This window comes from Aythya fuligula, chromosome 24, assembly GCF_009819795.1.
Source record: "Aythya fuligula isolate bAytFul2 chromosome 24, bAytFul2.pri, whole genome shotgun sequence".
Taxonomy (NCBI): domain Eukaryota; kingdom Metazoa; phylum Chordata; class Aves; order Anseriformes; family Anatidae; genus Aythya; species Aythya fuligula.
In genome coordinates this window covers 1,991,610-1,997,789 of record NC_045582.1, presented here as the reverse complement: position 1 = coordinate 1,997,789, position 6,180 = coordinate 1,991,610, and positions in this window count along the sequence as shown.

Below are 6,180 nucleotides of genomic sequence, written 5' to 3'. Positions count from 1 at the left end.
TTTTTAAATGAGTGTCAGAGTGAGGAGACACCTTTATTTTTCTTATTATTTTTTTTTATTTTTTTTTTACAAATTACTCAGTGTTCTGTAGCATCTATGTCTAGCTGCTGTGGTGAGTGGTACTGTATAAATACCAGGAGCAGAGACCGATTTTTATATGAACTTTATTTTTGTGAAAATTAAGAGCAGTTTTAAGGTGTTTTTATTTTGTAATGTGCATTTGTTTTTATATTGTATGCTTTTAACAGTGCGAAAGGTTTTTATTCCCTACTGCCAGTTTCTCTGCTTGGTCAGATGTATAGGTAGAAGCATATAGGAGCAGCTTTTTCTTGCTGTTACAATCCCAATGGTCTTCAAATAACTAATCCCTGTAACCTGGAAAACATGCATCTGGGAGGGGTTGTTAATTCATTTTTGAAGGTTTTTCCCCCCAAATCTTAAGAGCACACGGTCACACTTGCATTTTTCTTACCCTTCTGTTCACTTTCTTTGAAGTCACTCCCCACACGCATCTTACTCACCGATAGCAAAATAAGAAACAAGACCTATTTGGGGCTGTTTTGTTTTTTGTTTTTTTTTTTTTTTTTAATACGCGTTTTTTGGGATACCCAGTGAGATCATCGGCTGGCTCCTCCGCACGGTCTGGGGGAAATCCCGATTTTCACTGGTGGAAAGTCCTCCCGTCTGATGGGTGCCAAGAACGAGGACGAAACCACACTGTGGCTTCTGCCCCCGCCTTGCTCCTGCCTGGCCCCGGTGCCCAAAGTCGTGGCCGTGCTGCCGGTCCCGGCCAGCCCTGGCTGCTGGAAGGCACCGGGCTCGGGGCCGGAGTCACCCGGCCCCGACAGCAGCTACCGTGAGAATCTGCATACACGAACGTGTGGGAGCTGACAGCTCAATTGCAGTGTCTGGTTTTACGTGGGGATATCCCTCGGCGCGAAATGTGCTGTTTTGCAAAATGAGTATTTACAATTACTTTGAAGCTGGTTTTTAAAATAGTTCTTTTAATCTAATCATTGCTCTGCAGCTGTATTATTAGTCACTGTGCTGGAGATATGAGTTTGATAACAGTTTTGCTGAGTGCGTGTTTATTCCTTGCAAAGTATTTTTGTATAATGTAGGGTTAGGTGTGTTCTGATGGACTCTTTGCAGCCATCGTACGTTTTGATACTAACGTTGCTTTTGTACTTTTTCTGATGTTGCTGTGCCAGCCAATATCTGTGGCAATCCATCCCTTTCCATGTGGGAAGGCTGGGGCACAGAGACCTGGGTGGGTGCGAAGGGTCAAGAAATGCTGAATTTCCTTCCTGCCTCTGACCTAGGCTCGCTCTTTCACCTTGGTTCAAGGACTTTCCCTAATTCTTAAGGTACAAAAATGGAAATTACGTTCATTTTTCCCAGTAAGGCTGTGTCTGAAGAAGTATAAACTAGTTTGCCTGCGGAGTGCGTGGGTACCTAAATTACTGTAGGAGTGCTAGACCCTGCTCATCTTTGGGGGTAAGGAAGGAGAGTGATTTTGCTACCCTGTTTGACGCTATGTGCGTGGCCATAAAATAGGTTTAGGATCATTTCCAATAACCATCGGAAAGCCCGGACCAGTGAGCGCTGCACGTTGGTTCTTCCCCCAGCAAGCAGCCCTTGTCACAGCACGACAATCCTGGAGACCGAGCGAAGCTGCAGTTTCTCAAAGGGCTTAACCCCGATCACCCGAGGATGGCGTTTGGGCAGCAGCCGGGGCTTGGGAAGGCTTAGGCCAACGTCCAACTTCAGCGTGAATCGTTCCATAACTCCATCCCTCGTGCTGCCATTTCATGGGGGAGGCGACTGCTGCACATACGCCGCGGCTGGTGAAAACGCTCCTCACGGTTCAGCAGAAATGAATAATGTCACACATAGCAGAACGTAATTCGTCGTTTGCACAGGAAGCTCCCCAGATTGCTGAATGTATGTCATGCAGCACCGCCGGTTTCTGTCTCACGTCGCTGCCGAATCCTTGAAAACACTCTTCAGATTACTCCTGCTCTTCAGTTACCGCTGGGCAGGGCTTCTGCCACCTCCCCTGCTCCCCGACAAGGTGAGCAATCGACCACGGAGCCTCCGAGAAGCTCGGCATTAGTGATGCTGGGTTGTCTGAAGGGAAGGAGGGAGCTTGTGGCAGCAGCAGGCCCAGCAGGCGCCACTCTCCCACCACTACTCGGGCAGCATCGTGTTAAGGAGAGGGAACTTGTTTGGGATCAGCCTGTGCGCTCTGGAGTTAACGAGCGGTAACCTCGGTACAGCTTTGCTGTTGAACAATGGCATATTGTGGAATTTCAACCCAGTCACCTATTAAAAAATAAGTATTTCTATGCATTTATCTGCTGTGTGTTGCTCGCTAAGTGCTTCCCAAGCGTGTCCCTGCGGCTCCCCGCAGCGGGGCCGAAGCCCACCCTGTGCCAGGCACCGGCAGCAGGGAGCCCCCTTCCACAGCCCGGCCCCGACTCGGTCCCTGAGCACAGAGGAAGGGCTTTGCAAATCACCTGACACACAAGAACAGGAAAAACAAAAACAAAAACAAAAAAAACAACACTTTTTGTCGTGTTGTGAGCTTGATTAATTCCCCCCCTCGTTTGGTTATTTTGGTGTGAAACCAAGTTCTGTTTGGACCAGTCTCTCGCAGCATGCTCCAGCAGCTGTTTCTTCCGTCGCTCTTCGTTTCTTAATTTGCTGACAGCTTATTCCTAACCACCAGGCAGCAGGGAGGAGGCTCAGGAAACTGGCTTTTAGTCAGAAGAACCGAGTCTTTGGTGCTTCAAAACTTAGGGAAGTGTTTTGAACTTAGATAAACTCTCTCGTGCACCTAATAGTTAAAGGGACCTGAGCTGCTGCACCATGCTTCAGTGCTCTCCCCTGGCCAAAGCTCGTTCCTTACAGCCGTGAAAGCAGAGGTAATAACAGTGCTCAGATCCAGATCATAAATGGCAAATTCTGCTAAATTAATGGGAATGGTCCAGAGGAGCAGTCCCGGCGTGCCATGGGGAGTCTGTCACCCTGTGGATCTGCAGATCAAAGAGCTGAATGAAACCTGCGCCCGGCGCATAGCTGTGGTGCCTCTGTGTGGAGCTGCCAGGCTGACCGCGGCGGCTGTGGTTAGCAGAGCGCCAGCTGGCTTTGCAGCGGAGCTGAAACGCTCCGAGGTGCAGAGATAACGCGGTCTGCTCCTCCAGCTGCTGAGAATGGGCAGCGTGGCTCTGCTGGTTAGTGGGGACTGACACGGGCCAAGGAAAGCTGCTCTTCCCCAACACAGGGCATACACTCCTCAGGTCCCCAGCCAGCACAGGACAAGTATCCGGGGAGTGTGGGGGGGACAATTCCAGCTTGCCCAGCTAGAGGGGGGTCCGTTCCTGCAGGATTCCCCAGGAGCTGCATGAGCGTGCCCGTGGCAGCAGGCTCAGACCTCGGGACTCGCTCCTCACTGCGTGGAGGAAGCGGCGCCCTCCTCACCCCGCTGCTGAGTGCAGCAATAGCGAAACCGGGCTCCGGCACGGCGCGAGGAGCCCTGCAGCAGCTGGGGGCTGAGCTGCAGCCATGGAAAATACTCAGGGCTGGGTTTGTGCCTGGGATCCTGAGCGTCTGCAGGTGATGCCCGGTGTGCCCAGGGGTGCTGCAGGCACATGGATCCTCCCGGTGGTGTGGGGAAGGGGCACGCACCCCTCGGGTCCATCCTGCTTGGGTGATTCCTCTGGGAATTGATGGTTTGCCCTGTAAAATGCAGGGGGATGCCCCTGTGAATAATGGAGGGCAGGCAACACTCAGGCCCAGGGTGGCTGGATCTGCCCTGGGACGTGTGGCTGCTCCAGCTGCCGGTGGGCTCGGGCTTTCCAGGGGGCACCAGACAGACAGAAACACTCGGGGGGCTCCCACCAGCCTCCTGCAGCCCTTCCTTACCCCTGCCCTAGCAGCTTGGTGGTGGTCACACTTAGCTTGTGCTCTCCTGACACCTACCACAAGTTGGGCACACTCGAAACAAAGGGAAAGGAAAAAAAGGCAGCCGGAGGATCCATCCTGTCTTCGACCTTCACTTCCTCCCTAGCCTCGGTGAGACGCAAGCAGCTGGAGGTGTTTGCCCCTCGCTGTTGTGAAGGACGGGGTGAAATCTTTCCAGCACCAACAGCCCCGTGCCAGCCAACGGGCTCAGAAGCAGCGACCTGTGGCCTTGAATCCCACAGCCTGGCGCATCCCTGGCCTGGCTTTTCCCTGAATGAGGGCTGTTTTGACCCAAAAAAAACTCAGTGCCCAAACCCAAACCCCCTCTAAAGCACCAGGCTTATACAAGAGTTCAGTTGGTGTTATGACAGCGAGATCCTTATCGTCTGATATGCCGTAATTATGATAGGGCAGAGAGGAACTTGTTTGCCCCGTCGTGTCGAAACACGCTGCGTAACGCATGAGAAATCCTGGCAAGCCCTGCCCGGCGCTGAGCTGCATCCTGAGCATCCCGGCCACGCTCCGGCTCCCCCGGGGAGCTCCAGGAGGTGAGGGCGAGCGGTGCCCCTGCCACCCCCACCTCCTTTTTGTCCCAATTCCAGGTCAGGCTGCTCCACACCATCCCATCCAGCACCTCCCCAGGGTTCGAGGTGTCCCCCAAAAGCTGCAGGGTGCACGGGGAGGGCCACCTCCGTGCCTCCTCCCTGGGGCGGATGGAGAGGGGACACCTCTGGGTGCTCCCCGCACCCGGCCACGTGCCCGGCACCGGCACCACCGAGGGGCCTGAGGCAGTGGCTGCGACCAGTGCGGTGGGGGCAGCGGGTTCACGTCACGCCTGATGCCCCCCCCTCGGTACCCCGGGAGGGAAGCGGTGCCCCCCGGGAGCCTCGTGCCGCGCCGTCCCCTCGCCGGGGTTATATCTGGCGCTGCATTTGCATCGCAGCGAGCCGGCGCACCTGGGCGGCCGGCGAAATCCTCGGGGGAGCGAGAGTGCAGGGGGCAGCTGGCAGTCGTCACACACGGGGAAAGGAAAGTCCCGGCAGACGATTGTTTATAGCAGAGCCTGCTTCCCTCCCCGGGGCTGAGCCCCCACCCTGCGCCCGTGGTGGCTGGGGTGGGATGGGGACGATGCTCCGTGGCCGGGCCCTGGCTCCTTGGCCGCTGTTGGTGCCCCGGAGCCAGCTCACACCAGCTCCAGATTTGCCCTCCTGCTGCTCTGTCCCCCCCTTCCCACATCAGCTGGAAGTGAGACTGGGTATGACCTTGGGGGGGGGGGGGTGCAAGGCTTGTGGACACCCCCAGCTCTGCTACGAGGGGCTTTGGGGCCGATCCTGCACCCCGCTCCTTGGGATCTGCCCCATTGCTGCCTCCTCGGGGCCGGGGGCATCCCTTGGGTCCTGACCTCCCTCTGCCCCATTCCCTGCGGCTCTGTGCTGCTGAGCTGCACCCGGGGGCCCCCCCTCGCTGCTCCCTGGGGCCAAATGCAGCCCCCCCCCGTCCCTGCCCCCCGGAGTGGAGAAAGTTAGTCAAATCTGCAGAAACCGCAGCAGGGGGAGGCTGCGTCTCCGTCGCCGGCTTTGATGTCACCCCTGCACGTCCCGCAGGTGCTGCGCCGTTGCCATAACCACGGGGGGGCCGTTGTCCCCACGGCCGCTTTGTCATTAACTTGAGCGAGATGTGTGTGTGTGTGTGTGTGTGACAGAGGGGGGGGAAATCATGAAAAAAAAAAAAAAAAAAAAAAAAAACACATTTCCCCCTCCATCCTGTCCCCAGAGTGCCAGGAACCATCCGGACTCTGGGGGGGCCACGTGCGTGGCACGGGCCAGGACCCGGTGCCCTGTGCCCGGTGCTGAGGCTGCTGCCGGTTCCAGGGGGCTGCTGGTGGTTGGGGGATTTTGGGGAGGGGGCTGCCCTGCGTGCCCCCACCCCGCGTGCATCCCTGCACCATCCTGCACCCGCCGGGAAGCGCGGTGGGAGCCAGGAAGGCTTCTGAGAAGCGCGGCGCTGAACCATGCCGGGGCCTCCCTGCGGTTTCCCCCTGCGCTCACCTCCCGGGCGCAGTCACGCCAAGCGCCCACACGCCAGCGCCCCGCGCCCAGGGTTGCTGCTTCCCCCCCCCTTTTTTGCTACATCCCCCCCCCTACCCCTTTCCCCTTCCCCGCCGTCCCAGCACCCACCCCGCCGTGCACGCTGCACCCACCCTGCACCCGCAGC